The sequence below is a fragment of the Poecilia latipinna genome, unplaced genomic scaffold, assembly GCF_001443285.1.
Source record: "Poecilia latipinna isolate Pla-1442-1.1 unplaced genomic scaffold, P_latipinna-1.0 Scaffold1072, whole genome shotgun sequence".
Lineage (NCBI taxonomy): Eukaryota > Metazoa > Chordata > Actinopteri > Cyprinodontiformes > Poeciliidae > Poecilia > Poecilia latipinna.
Window position 1 is genome coordinate 32844 of NW_015113688.1, and position 12247 is coordinate 45090.

Sequence of the window (12247 nt, forward strand, 5' to 3'; positions counted from 1 at the left end):
TATGTCATGTTTCTGACAGTATCATGACAGTCTTATTCAACCCCTTTCAAATAAAGTGTTACCTAAATTACACACTGATATACTCTGATTACTGATTACATGACGTCTGAAGGCATTTGGCTGCTTTGTATTCAGATTACACATATTAAATGGGCTGAATCAGAAAAACACAACTGAAAGGTTTTATTAAGAATCATTTTGAAAATTACAACTAATTTCTGTTCCATTTTACAGTGATGTGCTACTTCAGGAAGATTAAAAAAAAAACAATCGCATGGAAATTTGGTTGTAATGAGACGATACGTGAAGAAAAGTCCAACTTGCATGAATGTTTTCCAACATTTCTCTCCCAGTTTTTTGCGTTGCTGTTTGTTCAACCTATTCTCCCCTCGATTACCGTTTTATGCTGGGAATATGATTCAGAAAACAGCAGTTTATTCACTCGTGTCAGATTGCCACTGTCTGCTTCTGAAAAAAATCATCAATATTTAATTAAATGATTATCTTTTTTAGGACAGAGCCTAGATAAGAAAGGGAAATAGGCTTAAAAGTTGGCTGTGGTTCGTGGATAATCCTCTTGTCAAAATGGCCACCCCTGCAGCGGTGCTCCTGCCCACCCACCTGGCTAAAAGAAATCCCACAGATGTAGGAACATTTGGAACAGAATAGAAGCCGCATGTTTTTTTTTTTTTTTTTTTTCCATTTTGTTTATCCTGGCTGGATTTCTGCGTTCCTTCAAACCTCTGCCTGCTTCCCCTTAGAGATGCCCGGCTGCTCCCAGCTCTCCTACTGAACAGACTCCGAGCTTCGCTGTGCTGTTAGCTACAAATGTGTAGACTGAGTTTTATAATAAGGAGGCTCCTCACTGTCGCTGTGGCTTCCCTCATATTCTGGTCCCCATAAAACAAGCAAACTCTGGAATGAAGGCAAAACACAGGAAATAAGACGAGTTGAATAGGATTCTTTAAAATGATGTAAAAGAATAAAATTTATAACAAAATTATCACAACACCTTTATAGAGGAGGATTACACATTTTCAACATTTACTAACCCTAACCCACTGAATGGGATACAAATACACAAAATACACATTTTCCACCATTTTATTTTTCTTTACTGTGTCGGGATGCTGATGTTAACTGATGCTCAGAGCAGTATGTGCTACAGTCTAATATTGATAAGATTTAAACAAGTTTGTGCGTAAAGTTGGTGTGTAAAGATACTATAAAATAGATGATTGTCTAAATGCTTCAGGCAAAAATCCTCATATTTTTCATTTTCTGTGTCAAACTGAGATGACAATCATAATAACGAGTGTAAATTTGAGTGGTGGTAAAAATGTAAAGAATCTTATAGAAGAGCTTCAAATTTATGAAGTTTGAGTTGTTCAGTTATTCCCACAATCTACTGAACAGTTTCAACCTCCTAACATTTATAGGTTGAGGCAAGATTTTAAACCTCTTTTTTCTTCCCCTGTAGGGACAAGAGGGTTTCATATTGAACTACCATCCTCTTATATTGCTCTGAGACCATACAGAGCAATCCAAGTCAAAATACTGCAGTCAGCAATTAAAAACAATCACTAAACCTGACCGTTGCCACATGTCCCCAAATTAACTAAGATGATTCTCCTGGAAATTGTGTTGTTTTTTTTCAGTATAGATTAAAGTCCAACAGAAGCTCATAGCTTCCATTCTGCAAACTTTTGCTCTGAGTATTTGTGCAGTTATATCAGGGCAGCAGAGGGTCACCGTGGCAGCTCCTCTGCTGAGCTGCATTAAAAGCTTCCTGCTTTAAAAGTCTGCATGGCTAAGAAAGTTGTCGTGTAGCACAGCCCTCCATTAAGACAACTATTACATCTGTGTTGTTGGTGAGGGCGATAAATCAGCAGCTCTAAATAATTAACCAGCATGGAGGAGGAGGAGTGCTGTAAGAGATTTAACAGCACTACACAGACAATAGAAAGATTCTTTATCGTTTGTCAAAGTCGTTCTCCTTGTAACGGGGCTTCTGCAAGTCGGAGGGAGTTTAGAGACTCGTCACAACACTTCATGGTTCATGTGTTACATGTTTCTGATGACGTGCTTTGCCTGCCCAGTATGTGATTGCAGCACATTCTTCATTGACAAAATAAAACTGCTCCCTAACTTGAAGTCTAAACTTCATTCATATCCGTCAAACATGACAGTTAGTACAGTGAGAATCCAGAAAGGCTGAGTTTGGGGTTCAGGGCTCATTGGTCCCATCCTCCGATCAAACCAGAAGACTGTCCCAAGCAGCTGTGAATAAAAGTCATCATCCAACCTCCTAACCACAGAACAACATCAGGTATGAGCATTACGAACAATATCTGGTTCCCACACTGAGATGCATTGGATAAATGACCGACCTCAAGGCTGGAATATCATAGAATAACCAGATGGTGGGTTTAACTCTGGAAGTGGAAGTAATTCATCAATTCAGAGCTTTCAGGGCTTAAGTGAACGTAGCGATAGCTTAATGCTGTAGAATATCCTTTAACAACTGGCACTTTGCCACCATATTGGTTATTTTTTCTTTTACTGCATAACAACAAATAAGTAATAGAGAACTTCATATAATGAACACGTATATTTATGAACGTGGAACCTAAAGCTCAATATCTTTCATTATGAAAGTAACTCTTATGTAAATTGAATTACTTTCATACTTGTATATAACTACTGCAGTTATGTTAGTGATTAAATGGGTTTTCTCTCAGACTTCACTTCTCACTCTAACCTCTGACACTGTGGTTGTGGTTTGTCGTTATCCCACTTATCCACCCACTGTCTTCTGCTAATCCACAGTAAGAGAGAAAACAGGCCTGGGACAGAAATCCCTAAAGAGCTATGAACATGTCCAGAGGGTCTGGATGGTAACAAATGTCCTCCTCTCCCCCCAAGTCAAGTTTCAAGTTTTTAAGGGGGGAAAACAAGTTAAAACATTAGTTAGCATTTTGGAATCTGTTATGTCATTTAACTTCCTATAAAACTAGATCATAATCCCTTGGCGTAAAACTCTAAAACTCATTCAAAACATTCAGTTGCAGTATTGTAAAAACATAACATTTTACAAAGTATTTTTGGTCCAGTTTCCAGTGCAAACATCTTAGTATGCTTGAAATAAGACAAAACTTACAGCAACGTAGAAGAGCCTGTTTTAAGACAGTAATCCCTTAATATTGATGAAAGGGTAAATGTTGAATTAACAAATTATTTATTTTATAACAAGACATTTTTCCTATGCTAAAAGTGAAATAATCTGCCTGTGGAACTTAAAAGAAACTCATGTATGTTGCTGAAAAGTTATTTGTAAGTCTCTGAGGATTCTCAGGTTTGTTGAGACCCGAGTCACTTCAGTTGGCCAATAATTCACTATTTCCTAATATCTCTGTCTTTTTTACAGAATCTGACCAACAAACTGATCCTAACAAGAAGTTACTGACCAATTTGGACATTTTGATATTTGTTACTGAAACTCGTTTTCAAACAGGAAGTGGTTTTATTTCAAAGAATCATTATTAATTGTTCTAACAACTGTGTTTTCCTTCTGTGCTAAACCATCCATTTCTTCACCGTATCAGATTACACAACGTTTAGAGACTTTTCTTCTCCACAGAAATCAGAAGATTTATAAGAATATTTTGAAACCACATTCCATATTTGCATTCAAAAGCTTTCTCAAGTCCAAACAGTGCAGATAATCCCGTGTATGCTCCACATTGCTAATGAAAGAGAGCAACATGGAAAGTAATTAAGAACGGATAAATAAATGTTGCAACTGTTTTCATTTTGACCAATCTGGAAGTCTCTGTAATTATGCCAGTAAATTAATGAGATTAGAGGTAGATTAAGTTTGTTCTGAAACAACTCAAAATAATTCAATAGCGTGAAAATGCCTCAGGTAATGCCCCAAAAAATCCAATCAGTGCCATCGCTGCTCTGATGAAACTCTATGAACATCCCTGGTGCATAAAACAAACACACCTCTCAACAGGACGACATGCTGATCAGCAGTCAGTCTCTTCCTGCATCTCTGTCTGCCAGCCAGAGAAACAATCTAAACGAGGAGCCGTGTAGAAATCAATGACAGAGTTTAACTGAACCACTAAGACCTTCTTTATGTTTTGTACATTACGCCGCACTTGTAGCCAGTGTTCATGATCATGAAAACAAGCTATTTCAAAGTCATGTGAGAGTGAGTGATTAATGATAACTAAAACTTTCGATGAACATATTTTTTTAAAGACAGAACAACAAATTCATTATCAAACGTCTCCGTGTGTAATTGGCTGTGAGAAAAAAGCAGTGGGTAAAATAAAGAAGCATGTTAATTATAGCTATGGTTGCTGATCATGAAGCAAGCCATTAAAATTCAGACATACCATTTTTGTCTAATCAGAAATGTTTATGTTTAAAAGGCCTGTAAGCTGAAGGCTCATTACTAAAGATGAGTGTAGGTTGGTATGAGATGGTCACACCTAGTCCCTGTCCTGCTGTCTGTCACCCCCAGTATACTACTAATCACATTTAAATGTTTTTAAAAAGATATATGTTCTCTCCGAAGTCTCCATCTTTTGTCATGTTATAATCAAACTTCATTTTTATGTGACAGAACACAAAGTAGTGTGTGATAATTGAAGCAGGAGGAAAAGACTGCATGGTTTTCAAATTGGTTTTTACAGATGAACATGTGAAAAGTCTGACATGAATTACAGACCCTTTTACTGATGTACTACCAATAAAAATAATCAACCAATAATCCTCAGATGTTAGGACTGTGGCAGGTAAACTCCTACAGATTATATCAGTCCAAATGAGAAGACATGTTTGCAAAAATGATTTTAAATCTAAGTCTGCCAAAATGGCCAAGAGCTTCAGTTATTACAGCTAGAAACTAGAGATCAGGCCTGAAATGTGAACATGGTGATGGACTCAAACCTGAACCTTCAGAGCTACATAAAGACAGTTACAAAGTCGGCCTTTTATCACCTGAAGAACATTTCCAGGATGAACTAATGTCTCAGCGAGATCTAGAGAAACTCATCCATGAGTTTATCTTTAGTCGCATTCATTATTGCAACAGTGTCTTTAGAGGTCTGCCTACAATATCAATCCTCCAGCTGCTGCTGCTGTTCAGGAACATAGAGCAGAACATCCAGTTCTACAGTCCTAATGGTTCCATGTAGCTCAAAGAATAGACTTTAAAATCCTGCTGTTAGTTTATAAATCACTGAACGGTTTAGCACCACAATACATTAAAGATCTGCTGTTGTTGTATCAACCTTCCAGACCCCTCAGGTTCTGGTTCTGGTTCTGCTCTGCATCCAGAACCAGAACCAAACGAGGAGAAGCAGCATTCAGCTTCTATGCTCCACCAATCTGGAAAAAACTTCCAGAAAACCGTAAAACAGTCGAAACACTGAATTCCTTTAAATAAAGATTAAAAATCCTCTGTTTAGAGTTGCTTTTGAATAGCAGTAAATTGAATATTGATAAATTGATTAATATATTTGATGTGTTTTTGGTGATTTTGATGATATTATGAGAAAATGTCATGTTTGTTGCTTGTTTCATACTTGGTGACTGTATGAAGTTTTTATGAGGTAAAGCACTTTGAACTGCCTTGATGCTGAAATGTGCTACAAGTAAACTTGATTAACTTACTAAATCACATCAGTTAGAAATTTCATTTTATATTAATATTGTATTAATTAATTAATATTAATATCTTCTCATGCTGATGATAAAATATTTTCAAATATTGCAAATATTTGGTAACAAAAACAGAAGAAATTGATAGTGAGAAAGACTTATTCCCAGCACACCTGAATCAGATCTGAAATATGCTTTTTGCATAAGTGGTGCATATTGTCAAGTTATTATTTTTCTGAGAATCGGGCTTGCTTGGCAGTTGTTTCATTGTGTTTTGATTGCAAGTCCATTTTAACTTCTCATCTTTTATGAGCGCTGATGAAGTAGACTTAAACCTTTCCAGAAAAAAAAGAAACACAGAGGGAGTCTAGGAGGGTTATTGAGATTTACAGGAAGCTGCCTAGAAAAATCAAGGTTCAAAGTTGGCCTGATTGACTGAAGAGGCGATGATTACACAGCTGCTGTACAGTTTCCCTTCTGTTAATCCTCCCTTTTACAGAAAGCGGTAGTAGAAAGCCTATTTGGGTTCCATCAAAAATGCAAGACGTGTTTATATTTCTGAGGAAGTGTTTATTAAGCTCCTGCTCCCAGCATCTTGACACGTCCAACAGCAATCCGTCTCTCCTGGCAGGTTCCCCGACTGGAGGAGCGTCAGACGTGCTCCCAAATCAACAGCAACAATAAGCGGAGCTGGCAGCTGCCAAACACCAGCGCTACGTTTGTTCACGCAGAAACACAGACACGCTGCTCCGATTTCTGCAACCTCTCATCTCAACAGAACCCGTGTCGGGATCTCAGACGCTGCGGCGTAATGAAGCAGAAGGTTTAATAAGGGCTTTACAAGGCAGAGGTCTGACTCACTCACTCGCCTCTTCCTTGCCCGTTTCTCCTGCTCATGCATACCTGCACAGCCCATTTAATTTGAATCTCACCCAGGTTGAGTAGTCAAGGCCGGGGGAGGGATGTGTAATGAATATTGGAATATATATTAACTGTCACAATGGGATGTCCACTTTAACTTTTTCTTCTCCTCTGCTGCCTTTCCTCGGCGGTCACTCAGGCCTCTGAGTGCCAATCTGGTTTTCACACCTTCATCTTTCCACTCACACTGTGACTAATGTGGATCTTGGAGACAGTGGGAGGAGAGCCAGCAAATGATGCAACCTGATAGAGGGCAAAGGAACAGGAACTGGGCTCTACGACGCAGAATTTTCAAACACCAAACATCACTTCATCAGGTTGTTTCTCAAAAATGTTCTTTCCATTTAGGCTAATGATTATTTTTTCTGATGAAGTTAATAAACAGGGTATACCCAGATTTAGGCTGTGAAGCATCATTCCAAGCAGCCAAGAAGCACAGAGGCAGAGATCCCCTAACTGTGTTTATTCACATTCTTAATCCTAATGAAAAATAAAACAGAGCTAATTTTATTTGGACAAAAGAATTTTCATGCTGGTCCTGAAACTGATCTGCATTTCAGCAGACAGTCGATCCAAACCTTGTTGCTGCCATTAGCAGCTGGATAAACAAGTGAATCAGGTTGTTAGAGTTTTTTTTCATTCACGTCTTTTAGCTAATGTTAAGTCCTGCTTTTATTAGAAATACTGTATTTTAACATTGACATTTTTAGTAAAATGAGTTCATTTTCACCCGCATCACACTGCCAGACCTATATACTCAAACATCTGACAGTATGAATCAGGCTAAAAGATCCGAAGGAGGGTAGGAGTTTAGTTCACATTACGCTTAACTGTCCAACATGAAAGACGGACAGCCGCTCCAATGAACAGAAACACCACGAAGTGAAGCAAAAAACTTTACGGAAAGACTTCAGGTGAATTAGCCCAACATTTCCCTTAATTCTCATCTCACTTCACTCACATGTGAACTTGAACTCTCCTGCCCTGGAAAATAGTCTCTGGACTGACTAGACAAAAGATAAACTTTTTGAAAGATGTGCATCCCATCTGAAGCCAACAGCATTTCCAAACATGTTTCCCTCAATCGGTGTTCATGATTCCATGCCATAATTGTTTAGGTCCCAAAACAAACATCAACCCCTGATTGAACTCAAACAACTAGAGTGGGCCACGATTCCTCAGCAGCAGTGTGAAAGACTCATTGCCACTTATTGTTAACCTTTAAAGTTGCAGTATGAAACTTTCATGAAAACTGTGTTTAACATATTTGTTAAAACTGTCAGCATGTCATGACAGCATGTTACGAAACAGATCATCTGTGAAAACATCAATCTCTTCCCTAAACTGCTATCGCCTTCTGATGAAATGCTCCAGATTCGTGGCGTCAAAAGACAATCAGTCAGAGGCAGGAGGAGTTTTTAAGCACCGTCAATCAATCTCATGCACTCGCTGCTAAATGTGCTAATGGCAGAGTATCAACTTCCTGTTCCAGGAAAACTGTTTATCTGTCGTCCTTGGTCTCTATGCTAACTAGCCTTAGCATAAATCAAGCCTCTTGGCTCTCATTGGTTATTTCTGCTCAGGTTTATGGTGCAATTACTTTTTCAATTAGGGCCAGGTTAGTTTTGAAAGCTTTTACCCTTCAAACATGAAATAAGGCATTGAAAACTGCAATTTGTATTTACTTGGCTCATTGTCAAGTAATAAAATTAGTTTTATGATCTGAAACATTTAAATATGAACAAAATACAAAAAATGAGACATTTGTAATGGAGCAAATATTGTATAAAGCACTGAATGTGATCCAGGAAAAGATTTACTGCAAATATACAATGTAGACACGGGCATCATGCTCGCATGTATAATCCAATAAAAATCTTTCTTCTTCTCCTCTGAAGAAATTGCCAATATAAAAATATATTCTTTTCTGATTATCAACATAGATTCTGCTTTTCCTGCAATATCACAGTTCTGTCAGCGCGGTAAACACCAAAAGGAAAAAAGAAGAAAAAAAAACACATAATCCATGCACCGCCGTTGTATGATTGTGGCCCAGGAAATCAAAGAGATTGATATCTCAATACCTTTGCAAATAAAACCCACAAGTGCACACATGCAGTCGCTGGGTTTAGGGTTTTATTTTATGAGCCTGAAAATGTGTTATTCCTCCTTGTAGCTGCCGCTTGCACAGTGCAGTCTCCTGGCAAGGATACGCCAGCCACACAGAGCGGGAGAAAATAAAAGCAGACATGGTGATGATCGTAACCGCAGCAGGGACACTCGTCTGCCATCTCTCACTGAGAAAACCTGCAAGAGAGACGAGGGGAGGTGAGGGAGGAGACCTGGAAGAGCGAGGCTTTCTTTAGCTCGCTGGAGCAGCGATGTGCCTGTGTCCAGCTGAGAGCAAAGTCACACAGAGCCTCTCTGCTGTAGAGGGGAGTCCGCGCAGAGACACTTGTAGTGGAGACAAACATGGGACAGAGAGATGACGGTGAAGATGGGGAGAGTAGGAACCCGATGTGAGGATAAGGACCAACAGAGAGAGGGGGCAGGATTAAAGCGAGACCGCTGTGATGATAATTGATGATGGGCTGCTGAGGGCCCGTGTTTGATGGGGGCCATCGGCCAGAAAAGCGAGCAATCTTCATGTTAGGACCTGGTGTTACTACATCACCCTCACCTCCTCACCACTAAATGATTTACACTGATACGGCATTTGACCAGAACCGTATGATAACCCTACACACACAGAGGCTGGTTTATTTATGGGAAGTCAGTGGTTTGTAGTTAAAGAGTCCTGACTTCCATCAGTGGCTCTGAATGGGGAGCATTCACACCAGCCCTTTTTAAGTCACTTTCATCCAACTCTGGCCCAGAAAGTCTGGTTCGTTTGGGGAGGTGTGAACGCTGGTCCACCTGAAAACCCAGTGAACTCTGATGCAGTTCAAATGCTTATGTGAACGCCAAGCAGGATGAGAAGAGCAGCGCAGGGCATTCTGGGTAAATACAACCAAAACAAATGTGTAAGTCCAGTACTACCAGGAGAAATGGCTCCATGTCTATCACCAAAGTCACAAGACAAATCCTACAACTGATCAAATCTGACGCCAGTCCATTTTTGTTCGCCTTTTGTGACAAAAGAAGTTGTCTCCTTCAAGAGGTTATTGTGTTGCTTTCTTTAGTGGTTGTTAGTGCAGCACCGCAGGCGAGGAGGGAAACAGGTTTTTCAAAGGTTTCGGCTCATTTGGTACAGTGCAGTGTGAACGTGTACCATGGAAATTTAACAACTGTTTGGATCCATGATCCAACCGCGTCTGCTGCACTGCTAGGTGTGAAAACACTTTAAGTTTGGATCTGTAATTACAGTAAAACTGAAAAATACTGAGTTAATACTGGAGGGCAGATGAATTGATTTTGTTGAAACACAAAATGTGTAATAGTTTATGCATTTACTGTTAATGGCACAGACTCACATTCAGTTCCTTTGAAGAGCTTTACGTTTGATTAGCTGATTTCTGCAGAACCCTCTGCCAGTTTGTTAGCTTTCCATCCTACTTCCTCCAGACATCATTCTGACTTCCTCCTCGTCACCAGACACATTTTCTTGCTGAAAATATTTTACAATTACTATTTTGTCTTGGATGCCTGTTGTGTTCATACATCATGTTTTGTACTTGGTGTATGTTTCTGGATTTCAGACACTGAAAGGAATAAAACTATCCTGAGTTGAAAAGGCTTCCAAATTCAAAATTGTAAAAATTGCAAATACATTGTGTTACTTAATAATCTTTACAAAGAAAATAATTGCTTTACCTTTTAATGATCAAATAACCAAAGGAAAATAGTCTGTTGTGTTCAACTTGAGAAATTCTGTAGAAAATGGCTGAAATTCTTCATCTAGTTTTGTCCCACGTTGATGCAACTGTATGTCCATCTGCATTTTGGATGAATGTACGTTGTGAGCAAGGCCATTATTAAAACATGGAGATTACACATCCTGACCGAGCCCTCTATTCCTGGTTTTAAAAATTAATGTGGAGAGGAAGAGGAGGAGAGGGGGGAGAGAAGGGAGAGCGGCAGCAGCAGAGGAGATGACTTCAAGATGCAGACACACAGAGAGAAGGAATTAGTTGTTGGTTTGAAACACAGGAGGAAGAAAGTACATTAGGGATGCCAATAAATCAGGAAAGTGTTGCTTTAGAAACCAAAGATGGAAGGTTTATGTTTTATTTCTTTTCTGAAGCGTCTGATCATTTTTCGGTCGTTACACCTAGCTTTACACCAGCCTAACGTTGAACTTCGACATCTCAAACTGCTAAAGCACAGCTGAGAACACCAAGAGTATTTATTCATCCAATGAGGAAGCTGAGCAGGTCTGAACAGCATCTTAACTGTGAAACTAATCTGGCAAAAAGTACAAATTTAAACTTCATGGTTTGAAGGAAATAAGATGCTATTGCCAGACAATACTCTTCTTATTTAAAGTTCAGTATACTCCATTTAACTTGAGTTACATTTTAATGTTTCTTTATTTGATGTGAAGCCTGATGGGTTTCTGCTTGTTAATGTTATTTGAGCCTCATGAAAATAGAAAATAATTTGTCAGTAGCAGAGTTTTACTGAGCTATTTTCAGCAAGAGAAAGTCAGTCATATCAGTTGTGATATTGAAAAATGATTATCCTTAGAGATGGATTCTATAGGAGTCCAATGTAAACCAATGGGAAGGTGAAATGATTATTTTCTTAACCTTTTTTATCACTTTCTGTTAACACAGCTAGATAACTTTAATTATTTCACAACTTTTCTCTCCTCGGTCTCTTCACTTTTCAGATTTTTTTCACCAAACAACATTCTATTCTCCTCAGCTTTTTTTTTTTTTTTTTAATTTTATTTTTGGTAAAGTGATTTTTAAAAATATATTTAAAGCAGATGTACAAACTTCTGGAGGAGTCAGTTTTACCTTCAAACTGAGTAAATAAATATACGTTTTATTGAAAAAAAATCTGACTGGTATGATTAATATAATTTAAAAAATACATTTTATATGCAGTGTAGTTTACAGAAAACCCAAATAAATTAAATTAGTAAATGTTTTTTATTTTTATTTTATTTCATTTATAATTGGATGCCATCAGCTAGATGTACAATTGGCCATAAACTCAATAAGTCATGTGGAAAGCATCCTTTTACATCGGTTTCCATGGTTATCTCTATCACAAGAAGCATTATTTGCTAAATTTGAGTTCATTCCTGCATGATTTGTTTCAGCTGTCAATCATTTAGAGACATTTACTGTCTTGTTCTTTTGACTGCCTACAAAATGTTGGACTAAGAGATCAAAGCAGCCATCCAGTCCTTCAAACAACTCAACTCTTTTACAAAGTAAGGTGTTTTCATTTGCTCCTTCAGACTAGTCAGCAGCAATTAGCAAACACCTGGTGGACCTGCAGATCTGCTGAATTCATTATAGGAGCTACTTCTCAGTGAAATGCTGGTAAAAACATTGTTAAAGGGTTAATAGGGGAGCCATGATGAGATGACTTCTTGAAGGTGGAGTTTTAGAAAGAGTAGGAGTATCTTAAAGAGACAGAGACCCAATTTTAGGGCGCTAAATTACAAAATCACATTTCTTTTAAGTCATGTTTGATA